Source organism: Zalophus californianus, chromosome 10, assembly GCF_009762305.2.
Source record: "Zalophus californianus isolate mZalCal1 chromosome 10, mZalCal1.pri.v2, whole genome shotgun sequence".
Classification (NCBI taxonomy): Eukaryota; Metazoa; Chordata; class Mammalia; order Carnivora; family Otariidae; genus Zalophus; species Zalophus californianus.
The window spans coordinates 35,701,682-35,717,720 of NC_045604.1; the positions used below are offsets into that span (position 1 = coordinate 35,701,682).

Consider the following 16,039-nt stretch of genomic DNA (forward strand, 5'->3'; position numbering starts at 1 on the left):
AAGTAATCCTTGCCTGGCAGAAATGGAAAGAAGGAAAGATTTTCCTAATAGTTAAGCTTTTCCAGAATCTGTTTTATAACTGTTAGGGGACTAGAGAGAGAGAGTAGAAAGACTTAAGGCAGGTTTGTCAGAAGACAACTAGAATATTTTAAATTCCTGCCGCTGACCCAGCATTTTGCATACTTTATATCTTTATGTAATCTCAAAGTATCCTCATTTTACATTAACATTTTTTAAATTGGCTCAAATTCACAGAGGGAATAGGATATTATTATTTCTGTATCTCTCATCAGTCGGCCGAGGATCATGCTCTGGACTAATGTAGATATTTATAGTTTGGTAACCATTACACGCTTACTTGGGCCACTCCCCAGTGTGGACCCTTGCTCCGGCAATGTCAATCCACTTGAGGTTCCTCTGACATGTCGTGCTATTTCTAGACTCCTTGCCTGAACACACACCGTTCCCTCTATTCGGGATGCCCTTCCCCCATCTTCTTCATCTCCGTAACTTGTATTTATCCTTCAAAACTTAGCTCCAGGGCCACTTCCTCCCAGAAGCCTTTCCCACCATCCTGGACTGATTTGGACACCCTACTCTGTATTCCCACAGCACCCTTTGCACACCCCTATTAGAGCATATTATTACACTATTGTGATTTTGATTTACTTACCTACCGTCCTTATAATTAACTAATATCTTCGAAGGAAGATACCAAATATTGCTCAAATTTTATATTCTGGCACCTAGCACAGTCTGGGCATATGTTAGTGCTCAATAAATATTTGGGGGGAAAAATGGATGAATGAACAAATGAAATATCTCCCCTCATTTTCTTCCATTAAAATGACTTAATAAACGTCTCATTTCCATGCACCTGACTCTCAAATAACTTGGGGGAAATAGATGTCACTATTATAAGCTTCCGATCACATCAAGCCTGACCAGCTACTCAAAAGAGCTATCTAGGGTTAAACGTGGCAGTTGAACAAATGTTGATTTCTGCTTCCTGACAAAATGCACTGATCGTACTAGAAGACTTTACATGCTATAAACCACAAGGACAAAGAGAACTGGAATAGAAACAACGGCAGAGGAGAGATGTCAACGCCCTTTGGAAGATGAAAAGTGGATGGATGAGTGTTAAGTGACTTAGCAAAGTGGAGACTGCTGAAGCCCAAGGGCCCATGATGGGAAGCCCACAAGAGGCCAAAGAACACAGGAGAATGTCAGGGATCAGGGCATCGGGCATCTCAGTACACAGCCCGAGAGATTGGCGGGGGCTAGGAGGGGAATAGGAGACACTCCAGATTCCCTCTCTTGTCCCCCAGTGAAAAAGGGAAGTTGATTTTCTAGAGACACTCGCCAAAGAGGCACCAGGCTCAGGGACACTGGGCACAGGACAGGGTGGGATTAGGCACAGAGCTAGAAACAGACGGATTAGAGAAAGATTCAGTACTGAAAGATGGGATTCCCCAGCCCCTTATCCTGGCTCAGCTCCCGGACCAGGAACAGCTCGGCTTATCCTCCTCTCCATTCACCCTACTCAAGCCTGCAGGAGGGCAGAAGAATCCAAGATGCCTCCTTGTAGAAAGTGCCCAACCAAAACAAGGAAGACCATAGATACTGACATTTGGGGGTCCCTCAGTGAAACTACCAAGCACTCTCTGGATTATCCTGCAGTAGAATCCAGCAATTGGCAAGCCAGGCCCTCACAACCCAAAGCTTCCAACAGCCAAGGAATGGACTCCAAGGATCACCAAGCACGGAATGAAAGCCTCTGGCATTGAAGATGGAGACTCCAACACAGGTAATCCAGAGAGCAGAGGAAATCACTAACAAGAAAAGCCATGGCAACATTAAAATCTCCCCAGAGATAAGGAAAGACAGCGCATCCATGAATAAAGATCAGGAAGCCACTGTTTAAAAAATACTAGAGAACAAGAAAGAGCTTTTTTTTTTTTTTTTTAAGATTTAGTTATTTATTTTAGAGAGAGCGGGAGGGGAGGGTTAGGGAAGAGGGAGAGAATCTCAAGCAGACTCCATGCTGAGTGGGGAGCCCCACGTGGGGCTCAATCCCACAATCCTGAGATCACGACCTGAGCAAAAACCAAGAGAAGGACACTTTGACCAACTGTGCCATCCAGGTGTCCCAAGAAAGAGCTTTTTAAAATAAAAATACAACTCGGGGCGCCTAGGTGGCTCAGTGGTTAAGTGTGTCTGCCTTCAGCTCAAGTCATAATCCCAGGGTCCTGGGATCAAGCCCCGCGTCAGGCTCCCTGCTCAGCGGGAAGCCTGCTTCTCCCTCTCCCACTCGCCCTGCTTGTGTTCCCTCTCTCACTGTCTCTCTCTCTGTCAAATGAATAAATAAAATCTTTAAAAAAAAGAAGAAGAAGAACTGGAAGATAAAATTGACAGAATCTCCCGGAAAGCAGGACAAAAAGGGAAAGAGATGAAAGAAAGGACAAAAAGAGTAAGAAACCTACAGGATCCGTCCAGGATCTCTGGCATCTTCCAATAAGAATTCCAAGAAGAGAACAAGAGAAGGTGGAAGGGAATACATTAATCAAAAAGATAATTTCTCCAAAATTTCCCATGAAAGATTTGAATTTCCACATTGAAAAGATCCACTGGGTGCCCAAAACAATGAATGGAAAAAAGAAAAAAAACCTCTCTGCAAAGTTCATTATTAGAAATGTTAGAACCGCAGGAATAAAGGGATCCCCAAAGTTCTAAAGAGAAGAAAAACAGTTCACAAAGCAAGGATTAGGAATCCACTTGATCTTAACCAAAAGAATTAGGAATCCAGAGAGCAATTGGACTTCTCAGTAACACCACCAGAGCTAGAAACTGAAAGGCAGTGTAGCCAAGTCTTCCAATTCCAGGAGAAAATCACCTTCAGTCTAGAAATCCTTACCCAGACAAACGGAGTCAAGGGGAATATAAACTAAAGACAAGCAGACAGAGCTGCCTCACTGGTGTTTACCTGGCCAAGGTCTGATGGATTCATGCCACATAAGATGTTTAATGTGAAATATCACTCCTGCATCCAAGGTGTCAAAAACATTTCCCTACCATTCATAAAGAAGTGAGCCAAGAGAGAAAAAAGGCTGAGTTCCCAGGTGGACTGCAAAGGGAATGTCCCAGAAAATAGTCTATCAAGCTCCCAGTCCAGACTGGAACAGAACGACTTGGGGCTCCAGGAGGGATGTCTCCAAAGAAAAAAATTAGATAGATTTTCTGATGAAATTGACCAATTTATTTGAGTTGTATAGCTCTTACCAGAGGATTTGGAGAATATGGATGACTCAGTAAGCAAACAAAAATGAGGCGATTATTAACTCCCTGGAGGGAAGGACAAAGCCGAAGGAAAGAAATGTGTGCTGTAAACAGTTGGTCATAATAATATAAACACTACTGATATAATTAAAAATTGTGCAATAATGGTATTAGGAATCTAAAAGGAAGGAAATGAGAGTCTGCGAGCGTTATAAGAAAAAGCGAAGTCCTAATATTCCTTAGTAGGCAGTCAAATACATAATTTCTAAAATTGCAAAATCAAGAAACAGCAATAAAAGGATATTGTTTAAAAATATGGAGTTGATTCCCAGAGGGGGGAAAAAATAAGATTGCCTTTGAATGAGACTAGGGCACAGGGAAGGGAGGAACAAAGATTGCTGTTATTCATTATAACCCGTTTGGTGCCATGTGACTTTTTTAAACCCTTCTCTTGTATTATTAATAAACATAAAAATTATTTAAAAAGAAAATAAGAAAGAAAATGGCTCAGTCCTAACAGTGGTCTCCCTCGGATTACATTCTAGCTAGCAGTCAACATGTTGATGCCTGGAGCCATTAAATTAAGTCTCTGAACAAGCTATAGTTAAAGTATTTACCTAATTACCCAGAGCAGCTCACCAGTCTCTCCACATTCACTTCAGCAAAGTCTGGGGAGCTTTGTAAAAATACAGATGCCTAGGTCCTGCCCTTGCCAGTTCTGATTCCACCCGCCTTGAGGGGGCCTGGAAATCTGCCCTTAGGTCCCCCAGATGATTCAGTTGCACAGCAAAGGTTCAGGAACCACTGGACTGGAGCCGAAATTGTGAGTGCGTCTAGGGAGGGGTGAGCGGGGCGGGATATGTGATTGTGTGTTGTGTGTGTGTGACTGTTTCTGTGTATATGTCAGTGTATTATGAGTCTCTCTTCCTCTCTCCCTCCCTCTTTCATTCCCTGTTATCTGAACTTAACCCATAAATATCTCGGGACTGCTAAAAACATTTCCAGAAACGTGTCCCCTTCGCATTTTAAACTCTGCGTTCGGATCTTTCTCTCCCAACCCTGGGGTTCCCTCTGCTGGCAGAAGCCTGTTAAAACTCTTAGCATCCTAAACCTAAAAACTCATTCCATGCCAATGAGGTCATCTGCCCCCCACCCCCCGCGCCCGGGGCGGTTTCCAAGCCCTCGAACTTCCTGAACCCTCCCGGTCAGATAGAAAATGGAAACTTCAACCAACCGGGGAAAGACGTTCTTGCCTTACATGTGTGAATATGTAAAGATCAGGAGGGAGCAGGGCGAGGCAGACATTACAGGGAGGGTACGTATTGTAGTCAAGCCTGAGGAAAAGGAGAACTTAAGGAGTTTTCCTCCCCACCTTCTTCCTCCCGCTCCTGCCAAGAGATACGGATGAACGGGACCACCACAATCACCTGCCTCCCAAAACTCAAAGAAAAGGAACACCTGAGGCTGAGGAGCTCACTGAATTTGGAAGTGGATCTGCCCTCACTGTACCTCCTGGAGTCCCCTTTTCCAGAGCCATGTCAATCATACCTGTCTGTGGACTCAGATCTTTCCCACAAGCTGAACATGTGCTTAGCCTAACACAGTGTCTGGCACAGAAAAAAATGCTCAAAAACATTTGAATGAAAGCTTAACTCCATTGCTATCCTAACAATCGGAACCTTCCTTCAGATCTGCATACTTCTCAAGCTCCTCAAAAGTACCCCCAGGCTCACACTAAACATTGCATTTCTTCATGTGCCTTTACTCTCCAACCCATAGCATTCTGGCCTTAGCTCCTCAGAACCCTCTGACACAGTCTCCAAGAATTCCTATAAGCAAGACCCAATGTATTCTTGGCACTTTATCATCCTCCTTGACCTCCCAAAGCTTCAAGGCTGTGCCTTCTCCCATCTCATTGAGACACCCCCCCAATACCAAGTGATGGCAGCTGTGATATGAGAAATGCCCAGTGTTACCTTGTCCAAGGGAGGGTAGGGAGGGTGATTGTGAACGGTAGAATCTGAAGGAAAAGAATGGAGGTGGGTAGATAAGAAGTCCCTAGGAAAGGATTTCAAAACTTATGAAGAACTTACAAAGCTAAAATAGTGAGTTTGGACTTTATCCTTAGAACAATAAGGAACCACTGAAGAAGAATTAGATGGAGTAGAGCACATCCCTAGGAGATCATGAATAAAATAACAAGGTCATTGGAGAACAGTTTGGCAGTTTCTTAAAAAGGTAAACATAAATGTTCCATATGACCCAGCAATGTGCTCCTGGGTATATACCTAAGAGAAATAAAAACACGTCTAGACAAGGACTTCCACACCAATGTTTACAGCAACACTGTTCATCATAGCCAAAAAGTGGAAATTCCAAATATCTGTGTATTGGTGAATGGATAAACAAAATATGGTATGTCCATACAATGAAATATGATTTGGCAATGAAAAGGAACAAAGTATTGATACATGCTACGATATGGGTGAAGCTCAAAAACATTATGCTAAAGTCAAAGAAGGCAGACACAAAAGATCATATATTATGTGATTCCACTAATATGCAAGACAGAAAGTAAATTATTGGCTGCCTGGGGCTGGGGATGGGAACAGGGAATAATTGTAAATGGATAAGAGAGATCTTTCTGGGGTGAGGGAAATGTCCTAAAATTCTCTCGTCATGGTGGTTTCCCAACTTTGCAAATTTATTAAAAACTGTTGAACTGTAGGGGCGCCTGGGTGGCTCAGTTGGTTAAGCGACTGCCTTCGGCTCAGGTCATGATCCTGGAGTCCCTGAATCGAGTCCCACATCGGGCTCCCTGCTCGGCAGGGAGTCTGCTTCTCCCTCTGACCCTCTCCCATCTCATGTGCTCTCTCACTCTCATTCTCTGTGTCTCAAATAAATAAAATCTAAAAAAAAAAAAAACTATTGAACTGTACACTTATCACAAGATAATTTTCTGGTATATAAATTATACTTCAAAAAAGCTGTTTTTAAAAAATCAGGTCAGTTTCAGCATGTTGAGTCTGAGGTGTTCAGGAGGCATTAAAAAGGCGAGGTTGAGTAAGCAGCTGGTTACGCCACCTGACGCTTAGGAGACAATGCTGCACAGGAAGTAGACATTTTTAAGTTTCATCAACACAAAGATAGTAGTTGGAGCCATTGGAGTGAGGGAAACCCCACAGGGAAGAGAGAGAAGAAAGGAGTGAGAACAGAATCAAGGCCAACTCCAACATTCAAGGAATCCAAAAGGGAAGGGAAGCCTATAAAGAACGCTGAGAAGAAGCAGTCAGAGCAGTAGGAAGAAAGCCCAGAGAATATAAATGGACAGGATCCAAGGGAAGATGCTTTGGAGCAGGAAAGAGAGGCTACTGAGAAGTCAGGTAAATATAAACAGAACCAACCAGTATAAGTCATGATAGAAAAATCTAGCAGGATTGGGGGAGCCCAGTAACACTGTTGAGCATAGCTCCAGGAGGCCAGAAGCCTCCAGAGGCTCAGGCATAGCATGCAGAAGGAGTGAAATGTTGATAGAGGGAGTGAGGCTGGAGATGAGCCTGAGTAGTGCAGGGGACCCAGAATTTTTGACACAAGGTGAGAGGGAAGACAAAAGGCCAGTAAACAGGCAGAGATCTGGAACAGGGATGGAGACCCCAGGGTGCAGAGGTTCCAAGTCTGGAAGTGAATGGCCACAACTACTGATTCCAGCCGTAGATATTCAAAACCCTCAAAGATGCAATTCCTGCTTACTTCTCTAGGCAGATTTCTAACCATGTCACCCCACCCCTTAAATTCAGTGATCCTGCCATATGGAATTGTTTGCAGTTTCCCAAACATGCCATTCTCTTTCACACCTCCTTCTATTTTCTCACACAGCTTCCTCTGCATGGAATGTTCTACAGACCAGCCCTCCCCTCTCCCACACACACTCCTGGAACCCAAGTCAGTGCTCACTGTTACCTTTCCTCATTGCCTGGAGCATTCCTGCTCTTGTTTCAATATGGATCAAGGTTAACCTTGCCTCTAAAGCCTCGCCTACTTGCCTGTCCCCCACACAGAACAGCCTATTTCCTTCTTTACACCCTGGGGAGGCCAAAGGCAGGCCACCCCAAGATAGGCCACTTTGGCATGAACATTATTTTGAGTTAAAGGCAATCCAAACCCAGCAGATTCAGGAAAAGCTCTTTATCTGCTCCCCACCCCCACCCCAAACTCCTGCTTGTACCAGGAAGAGAGCTATAAAGGAGATTCCTCTCTGCCTTATCTGCATAACAGGGCAATCTTTGTTTTCCAAACATCTCCTTTCACCTTCCTGCTGCTAATGGTCTTTCTCCCCTTTGTATCCTCAGACCACTACCCCCTCCTTAGCTCTTAAAAGCCTCATACTGCCTCACTGTCTTTGGTATTTCGTGTCTGTGTGGATTCACTCTACGTCTGAAAGTAAATTTGATTTTCTCCTGTTAATCTGTCTCCTGTTAATCTGTCAATTTGATTCTTAGTCCAGCAGAAGGACCTTGAAGGGCAAAGGAAATTCTCCCTCCCCAACAGTTGACGTAGTCAACAGGACACTTTAACTCACTGGATACGGCTCTCCCCAGACACAGCTCCTGCTCAAAGATCCTGGGACATCTGACATACAGCTGGGAGAAGGTAAGATTTCTTACCATGTCAGGCTCCCAGAATCTCTATCTGCAGAGTCCGGTGGAGTGAGAGTAGTGAGAGTCCTTTTTCCCTCCTTCTAAATTTAGATTAGCAGGAGAAAATATTTGTGGAACTAGTTCCTTGGGTCTAGCAACTCTGGTTAAATATGCTACACTACTCTTTGGTTACTGATCCATTTCTTTCCAGAGATGGTCTTTGTTTTTCTTTGTCTGCATCCTTTGTGTCTTTTGTCATGGAATGGGTTAGTTTGACACTAGGGTTGCCCACCAACTTCCCTGCAGTGTAGCACACTGTAAAACAGCATACAGTCCCCAACCCTGTGGCACATCCCTCCTAGGTATTAGTGTGGCTCCAAAATGATGTAGGAAACAAAGGCAAAAGAAAAATTAAGTTTCCTTACTACTTACAGCCCATTGACGAGTCCTTCGAACAGGCAGAGGCAGAGTGACCTTCCTCTGGGAGCTCCGCTGCCTCAATGTTGACACTTTCCTAAGGGCAAAAGGAAATCTTGGCCTGACCCCTCAGGATCCTATGAGTCTACTTTAAACATATAGAAATTCCTTGGGAAATTTCATATGTTAACAATCATCCTCTAAGCATATGGCCCACTGATATACCATCTGAAGGGTTTCATGACTGAGTTTTTACTAAACAGTAATAAATGACCTTTTCCAAACAATAGCTAGCTCACTCAGGGTCCTGGAAACCTTGTTTCCAAAATAACCTTGGAGGTTTGTGCTGTCCCTAACCCCCTCCCAACTTAAAAGTATACAATTGGCCACTTTCTCATGACCCCAGTGCAGCTCTTTGTGCCCATGGGTCCTGTCCCTATGCTTTTATAAAACCACCTTTTTGCACTGAAGACATTCTCAAGAATTCTCTCTTGACTGTTTGCTCTGAATCCCACCATTTCCACATCATTTTGGTGTCTGAACATGTGGCTCGAGTCTTCTCACCTGGACTCCAAGGTGCAAACTGGGTGAGTCCTTTCTCTTCTCTTTCTTTACTTTCATTTCAAGGGCTTTTTAAGGAGTATGGTCTTATTGGAACACTTTCACGTCAATTGTTCATGCTGTAATCCTCTAGTCCGTGGCTACTCTATGGGGTGGAGAAAGCCTGCCTTTTGGCTGGAAGTTATTCCATGGCTGGAATGGTAATAAGACCCAGAAACTTGATGCCCTCTCTTTATTCCTGGCCGTATACAAAGCTGTCTGTCTTGGGCATGGGACAGCCACCTAAGTCACCAGGATGGCTGCCAATCTTTAAGACTCCCCTGTGAAGTTCCTCCTCATTGGTCTAATGTGATGCCTTCCACATCTCTGGTCTCGTCACTTCTGGCTGTGAGACCTCTATTCAGAGCTGGCCAAAACCAGTACCTGATTGAATTAAAACCCAAACAGGGACCATTTCCTAGGGAAGTTCGCTGTAAAAGTCTACATGTGTTGGAATGTCACTTAGACCATGATGGACTTCTATCTTTACTGTTTTCCATCAATGTCCTCTACTAACTACTTAAATTACAAATTTGGTTAATTTCCCCTTGTAAAACTTTTCTAATGTTTTCCAGGGGTTAAAAACGGTGGGTTCTTCACAGCTAGGCAAGGCACGGTATCTTGGTGCATACACTGGCACCCATTTTGCAGTCTAGATCGCCACGGGGAAGCAGAGGGACGCTAGCATCCTTCCTGCAGGGCCTTTAATGGCAAGACAGTGATCATAACGATTTCATTCAAGGGACACCTCGGGTCACTTTGACACCAGGAACCTCTGACATTATTCTGCGTGGGATGCCACCTGGGAGTGAGGGGTGGGTGGGGATTTTCTTGGTAATGGACCTTCTCTCGTCTTCAGTTCCCAAGGACTCTCCCTCAGAATGCCTTTCAACCCACTGGAAACAATTCAGATTGCAAAATTTAAGAAAGGACTGCTCTCCTGTAATGCTGCATGACCTCAGTAGGATCTATCAGATCTCTTCTTCAGGAAAGAGGGCAATGGACAGAGGTACCCTAGGTCCAAGCCTTGATGGCTGTAAATCAGGACCTGGACCTGAAGGCCTCTTCCAGAACGTGTTTAGTCAGTAACCAGGCCAGTAAACTCCCTCCTGATATCTTGGATGATAATTACCTAAATAGGCCTCCTCCTGATAGAACCCAGGTTGCTGGAGGAAACAGGCCACCCCTGATGAAAGAGACACTGACCCTCTCTCACTGTTCCTCCTCCTAATAGATGCGGGGGCTTTTCCCTCATTCATTTCCTGGGTTAATGGCTATAATTGGAGCCAACTGTGGTTAGTCTACCTCGGGATGAGGACTTTAAGGAATATTCCCAAGCAGCTGCCAAAACTCCCTTTGCTTCGGGGAAGTGCCCTGTCTTCTCCAGCCCAACATGAACTACGTATTTCCACTTTGGTGGGAAAAAAACAAAAACATGACATCTGCTCATCTGTCAGCTAATGAGGTTTAGAACCAGGAACCCTCTTTCTCTGCCTTCTGGCAGCACCTAGCCTCTTCTGCCTACCGCCCCCACCCCAATTTCTGCAGCACCTTGGCTATGGCCTGTATAACCGGTTCCTATACCATCCTCAGTGCCTCTGGCACCGATGACTTCTTCTACCCTTGCCGTCAAGGACCGAAGAGCACCCCCTTGGACTTAACATCTCCCACTTCAGATTTCCCCACCGGTGCCCCAGGTAAAAATCGACAATGGGGGACAAATCTTTTGACTTTTAAGTGGACCCAGGTGAAACATAATTTGGTATTTAAACTAATTTAAGTTTGTTGGTTTAAGATAGGTCTTTAGCATTATTGGCATTAATTATAAAACTTGTATTCTACCAAGGTTTACTAAAGGTCAAATAAGCTCACGTTTTCTCTGTTGCAGTATGTAGCAAAAAGATGACTTAAGACTATAGCGAATTTTGTCTGTCTCAAAGTTTTCATGGGTAATTGTTTCTTTTGTTTTTTAAGATTTTATTTATTCATCTGAGACACAGAGATACAGAGAGAAGAGAGAGCATGAGCAGGGAGAGAGGCAGAGGGAGAGGGAGAAGCAGGCTCCTTGCTGAGCCAGGAGCCCGATGTGGGACTCGATCCCAGGACTTCGGGATCATGACCTGAGCCCAAGGCAGACGCTTAACCATCTGAGCCACCCAGGCGTCCGTCCCTTCATGGGTAATTGTTAATAGCGTTCAAAATCTTTGGTAACCTGAAGCTTTAAAGTTTTGTTTGGTTGTTAAATTGGGATTGAATTCATTGGACATCTAGGTCTTTTCCAAATGGGATAAAGTGCTAAAGCATTGATCACTAAGCATAAGGCTTATCCGCTTTTGACTTCTTATTGCAGCAAAACTAAGGATATTTGGGTCTGTTGGAAAACCTGCTTTGTGCTTAAATGTATCTGTAAATTTGCCATCTAAAAAATTCTGGTGTAACAGTTCACAATTGGTTACTATTTAGTTTTCACTGGAGACTGCAGTTTCTAAGAGTTAAAATTCGGCTAAATGTAATTAAGACAGATGGAAATAAGGGAAGCCACTCTGTATGTATAGGAACGATCTAAGGACTGGGAATACATTTTTGTTGAAGGTAAAATAAGGTAATTTTGTCCTAGACTGTGTTTGTTTTTGTTTCTGTTCTTGTTTTTTAAGATTTTATTTCTTTGACAGGGAGAGAGAGACAGCCAGAGAGAGCACAAGCAGGGGGAGCAGCAGGCAGAGGGAGAGGGAGAAGCAGGCCCCACGCTGAGCAAGGAGCCCCATGCGGGGCTCGATCTCAGAACTCTGGGATCATGACCTGAGCCAAAGGCAGACACTTAACCGACTGACCTACCCAGTGCCCTGAGGCTGTTTTGAGAGAAATCGCTTGGGACAAAATCTGAATGCAAAGGAAAGTTGTAGAAGGTTTGTGAAGGGAAATCTTTGGAAGGGAATTTTAAGTGTGGTCAGGATGAGCTAAGGTTGAAATGAATGGATTTTCCAAAATACACTGGTGGAGCACCTAGGTGGGTAAGACGGTTAAGCTTCTGACTCTTGGTTTCTTGGTTTCAGCTCAGGTCATGGCCTTGGGGTGGTGGGATTGAGCTCCCTATCAGGCTCCATATTCAGGGTGGAGTCAGCTTGGGATTCTTTCCCCCTCCCTCCCCCCTCCCACACTCTCAAACTCTCCCCCTCTGAAATAAATAAATGTTAAAAAAAATACATTGGTATAAGACTGAAATTCTGCAAGTTTTCTTAGTCTGCTCTTGATAAGAACATGTAAACAAAGTTTTTTTCTCTTTGCCCAGAAAAACCAGTTTCTATGTTCTGTCTTTATCAGATCTTTGATGATCTATAATCCTATTTAGGCATGTGCTTTAAAACTTGCTAAGGTTTTAACGAACTTCCCCAAGATTTAAATCATAAATGAAGTCTCTTTGACTAATTAGGCTTGTTTATTTGGTATGTTACATTTTGTTATAAAGTCATCATTTGATATTCTGATGATTGAAGTGTTCTGTGTCACAGAAGTAACTTTATTTGCTTGTCAATTGCATCATAATGAACTCTCATATTGATGGGGTTTTGAAATATAGGTGAGGTTCTGTGGGGTAAGGTCTGGAGCCAACAACTAAGAAAGAATTCTTGAGGTGTCTTTGGTGAAAAACTGGTTTTATTAAAGCAGGGAGACAGGACCCAGGCGAAGAAAGAGCTGCTATACCAGGGTTGTGAGGGGTGGCTGATGATATACTTGGGAGTTGGGGGAAGTCAGGAAAAGGGAAGTTTCAAAAGAACGTTCATGTGCTAAAGAGGAAGGAATCTACAAGATACCTACAAGATACCGCAGGCCTTGCCACTGTCGAGTTAAGGTTGTTTTCCCCTCTAGCAAGGTATTAACACTAAGATAGTTTTGAGATCCCTGGAAAAATGTCACACATGTCCCACCCAGGATTGGGGGTGTGGGGGCAGGTTGCTGGGTGTCAGCTGATGCTTTGTCTTCAGCTAGCCTTCTGCTCCCTCATCAATATCACATCATTAACAAGGTCCTTTTCTGAGTTTTTGTCATTTGTAAGTGTTCTGATGCTCTTATAAAACATGTTTCATCTTCAAGGAGATTCATAAAAAGGACTTTTAGGACAAATACAGGTATTTGATATCTTTAAGATCATAAAACTGAAATGGGTAAGAATTTCCAGAACTAAAAAGCTGCATTCAAACTAAATAAGGATTAGTGACATGGGACTAAATGAATTGAGAAATATGATTATAGTTTTTGTGACTCTTGTTTAAAATATTGCTGGTTCTCTATAATGTTCTTCCAGATTAAGGAAACTTTCTCTTAAGATATCTATGACTTAGAAAAATATGATAAAATCTTCCTTGGTGAACAAACTGAGGCATTTAACTTTTCTCTCTACCTGAACCCTCTGAAATTCAAAAAGTCTTAGTAAGTATTCTTTCTTCCATGGCAATCATAGTCATTTGCATAAGTTCAATAAGAATCTGTGCTCCTTGTAACAGGACACCATTGGAAACATTATTACCAAGGCTTTCACTGGAATGTCATATTTTTGAGAGACATGCAGAGACTCAGATATGGCCAGACAGCTTTTAAGGAATTGAGTTTGACTTTATGAAACGTGGAGCCATAAAGCCCCTTGGACCTTGCTTACAGAGTTCCCAGCAGCCTCACCAGGTGAGTAAAGAATGTCACTTCCTGGTAGGTGCAGGAACCTCAGGATACTTTGGGGACCTCGAGAAGAGGAATTCACCCAAATCTACAGGTATTGCAGGCATGTCTGATGGCAACTATTTGGCTTGGCTTCTGGCCTTGAGAGACTACGAAAAGTTCCATCTAGATGCCTTATGAAAAGTGCCAGCAAAGCCGATTTTGAAAAATCTATATGGCCAATTGCTATTGTTGCTGAACTTATGTAAATAATTAGGCCACGTTTGTTAAAATTGGACTTGTTTTTCAAAAATTTAGTCTTGATTTGGCTATCTCTGGAATAGAGATGATTATAGAAAGAAAGAAGTATGTTTCGATAACATACCTCTGTGGCTCTTAAGTTCTAGTTCTGATTGTCTTTGACTGCTGTTGGCCCAAGCTAGACAACTTGAGGTAAACTTCGAGAAATTTCTACTATAGCTCATGTATAGACAATCTTCATGCTTGTTATTCTGTGGGGATAATAACAGGACCTCTGGGGCAAATGATTATTTGAGCAGCTGGAAAATGGGATTGATTCCCCAACCACTGTGTGACTCAACTAGCACCTTGACCAGTTCTGTATGACTGGAATGACAGTATCATTCCCTAAAAGCCAGAGTGTACCCCACTCCATGGGGTTAACTATGGACTTGTGGAGATAATGGATGATCCCACTTTCCTTATGGTTGGATTAGATGATGCACTTGGGGCTGCCCTCATCTCCTGAGACAAGTCTTCTCCCACTTGCCAGTGATTTCTCGTAATTAGGATATTGTTGAGGCTAGACCTAAAACAAAGAGGGCTTCTTGACGGTTTTATCCCTTGGCCATATTTGTCATAGGAACTACCTCTATTGATGTAAAATTGCAAATAGAAGCTTTAGCCAAGCATACAACAGCCCTCCTGGTAGAAGAAGCCTGAAACCTTGCTATGGGACAGTTCCTGACAGTGATGATTCCGCATCAGGTTCAGGGTGTCTTAGAGACCAAAAGCTACCAATGGATGATGGGAGGCTGACTTATTAAATACCAGGCTATGCTCTTAGATACACCTGAAATAATACTTAAAACTTGTCAAACTTTAAACCCAGCTCCCCTTATGCCCGGGCCTGACCACCGCATTTCCATGTCAGAACATGATTGCTCAGAGATTACTGATCTTGTTTATTCTAGCAGACCATTTTTAAAAGATTCCCCTATTGAAAATGCAGATGACAGTGGGTTTACTGACGGCAGTGGCTTCATGGGAAAGGGGATAAGGAAAGCTGGGTACTCCATAAGTCAGTCTAATTCAGACTGTTGAGGCCAAAGCCCTCCCAGTATATATGTCTGCCCAGAAAGCAGAGTTAGTAGTGGTCACCCATGCTTTGCAATTAGCAAAGTCCTCAAAATTAATATCTATACCAACTCTAAATATGCCTTCCTAGTCCTATAGGCCCTTGGAGCAATTTGGAAGGAAAGGGGATTATTATCAAGCCATAACTCCCCAATCAAACATGGGCCTGAAATTATGACTCTTCTTGAGGCTCTACACCTGCCTCAGGAGGTAGCCGTAATTCAACTCAAAGGACAGCAAAAGGATCTGACCTTAGAATCTGAAGGCAACAATTTGGCACACCGTGCAGCTAAGCAGGCAGCACAAAATAAACACATTTTTAAAAATTGGTGTCCTGGGACACCTGGGTGGCTCAGTCGGTTAAGCGTCTGCCTTCGGCTCAGGTCATGATCCCAGAGTCCTGGGATCGAGTCCCACATTGGGCTCCCTGCTCAGCGGGGAGCCTGCTTCTCCCTCTGCCTGCCTCTCCCCCTGCTTGTGCTCTTTCTCTGACAAATAAATAAAATCTTTAAAATAAATAAATAAATAAAAGTGGTGTTCTTATATATATTTTTTAAGATTTTATCTATTTATTTGTCAGAGAGAGAGCGAGAGAGCATGAGAGGGAACACAAGCAGAGGGAGCAGCAGGCAGAGGGAGAAGCAGACTCCCCACTGAGCAAGGAACCTGATGTGGGACTCCATCCCAGGACACTGGGATCATGACCTGAGCCAAAGGCGGATGCTTGACTGATGAACCACCCAGGCGTCCCAAAATAAACAAATTTTAAGTCTTATACCAGTCTTACCTCCAATAAAGTCCATAACTCTCGTCTGTTCAGACCAAGAAATTCACATAGCCCGGGAATGAGGATATTAAAAAAATGCACAGGACTGGCTTCTTGATAATGAGAGAAAAACCTTTACACCCACAAAAAACCAATGGAAGGTAATACAGGGTTTACACCAGGCTCCCCATTTGGGTAAAAAGGCCCTGGAACAAATGGTTTAAAACACATTTATGGAATTAGCTCAACCAGGACCATTAAACAGGTCTGTCAATCATGTGCTATTTGCGCACAAGCAAATCCAGAGGGTGCG

General features: G+C 43.4%; 1 protein-coding gene across 1 annotated transcript in view; it reads left to right on the forward strand.

Moving 5' to 3' along the window:
* The first annotated feature begins 7,781 nt into the window (after window positions 1-7,781).
* HSD11B1 (hydroxysteroid 11-beta dehydrogenase 1) overlaps window positions 7,782-16,039 on the forward strand; it is a 51,994-nt gene continuing 43,736 nt past the window's right edge. The window contains exon 1 of the mRNA XM_027613801.1: window positions 7,782-7,929. The gene's annotated coding sequence lies outside the window, so the exon portion shown is untranslated. The remainder of the gene's footprint in view (window positions 7,930-16,039) is intronic.